Source organism: Vombatus ursinus, unplaced genomic scaffold (genome assembly GCF_900497805.2).
Source record: "Vombatus ursinus unplaced genomic scaffold, bare-nosed wombat genome assembly UNPS02015402.1, whole genome shotgun sequence".
NCBI lineage: Eukaryota > Metazoa > Chordata > Mammalia > Diprotodontia > Vombatidae > Vombatus > Vombatus ursinus.
In genome coordinates this window covers 339,695-341,484 of record NW_020955180.1, presented here as the reverse complement: position 1 = coordinate 341,484, position 1,790 = coordinate 339,695, and positions in this window count along the sequence as shown.

The window sequence follows — 1,790 nt, the reverse complement described above, 5'->3', positions numbered from 1 at the left end:
ATATATCTATATATATATATATATATATATATATATATCTATATATATGTATATATGTATATGTATATATGTATATATGTATGTGTGTATATATGTATATATGTATATATGTGTGTATATATGTATATATACATACACACACATACATATATATACATACATACACACACATACACACACACATATATATGTATATATATGTGTGTGTGTGTATATATATATATATATATATATATATGNGTATGTATATATATGTATATATACACACACACACATATATACATACATACACACATACACACACATATATGTGTATATATGTGTGTGTGTGTGTGTGTGTGTGTATATATATATATATATATATATATGCTTCCCAGGCTGAACTTCTATTTTTCCATCATTTGGCACTAAATTTCTTTATGATACCTTTAGTATAAGTTAAAAGCTAATTCAAATTAAATATTACAAATGAAGAATAAGATTAAATAATCATATATTCTGAGTCCTCCTATGAAGTCCTTCAGTTAATCAACAAACATTAAACATCTACCAGTCATTGTGATAGGATCCAAAGACAAAAAAATTGAACATTCCCTGACTTCAAGGAACTTATTCTATCAGTGGAGTCATTATATCATAGACATGACCTAAGTGGGTTAAGGCTAACCCAAGAGATTATAAATGCTTTAGTAGGTGTTATCAAGCTTGAGAGGCTTTGAATGGAGGTCCAGTGATGAACAGTATATTTTGCTTAAGTAGTTCCATAACCAGAAAACTTTCTACATGGAGCAAAAAGCAATTGAGAGTTATGGATAGTTAAGTGACATAGGCCACGACATCACAGAAAAGAGTCCAACTATGAATGTGTTTTGCATTATTTCACAGGTATAATTGACATCATATTGCTTTGCTTCTCAATGGGTGAGTGTGGGGTGGGAAGGAGGGAAAGAATTTGGAACTCAAAATTTTGTAAAATGAATGTTAAATATAAATAAGTAAAAATTTTTAAAATGTAATTGGGAAATATTTAAGAAAATGAATAAAAATACAATTTAAAACAAAAAACCAGCAACTTTCTCAACAAAGACCATGATATTATTTTAAGTTTAACATGCATTTTTAATATTTTCTTCATCATTTTTCTGAAGTCAGGACAATCAGTAAAATGATAAATCAAGCCCTCATTTTTAGTATTTGCTAATTTCTGTTTTCACACTGAAAATTTAACAATCTGCTTTTACAAGGCAGTTTGAGCTGGTGCTAGAATACCCCTGCCTATACTCTCCAACTTTTTCTGATTGAATTGCTTTATTTGAATCTATTTTAAATTTTGGCATTTTGTCAGATTGCTTTTCAAAGATGTTCTGCCCTCTTTTTAAGTTTTTCTTTGTATTTTCTTTTTGTTAGAAACTTTTTAAACATCTCTTCAAGGTAAATGAACATACAAACAGCATGGTACAATGAAGAGAATGGAGAGTTTGGATTCAGGAAGACCTAGATTCAAATTCTGCCCTTAACTTTCATAAGTCCTGTAACCCTGGGCACTTAACTTTTATATACCAGAAGCAGTTCTTTGGATTTATCCAGTAAAGTTCAGTCATAGGTGTTGTCTCTAGTTTTCAAATTCTGTTCTATCCTGATTAAATAAACCCTTGGGGGTAATAAGTATATAATCAAGCAATTACTTTATTTAAGTATTAGCACAAAGATACATAATGATTGTGCCTCCCGTGACCTTTCATGATCTACAATGGCACACTGGGTAACCCCAACTTATCCACCTGGGAGAA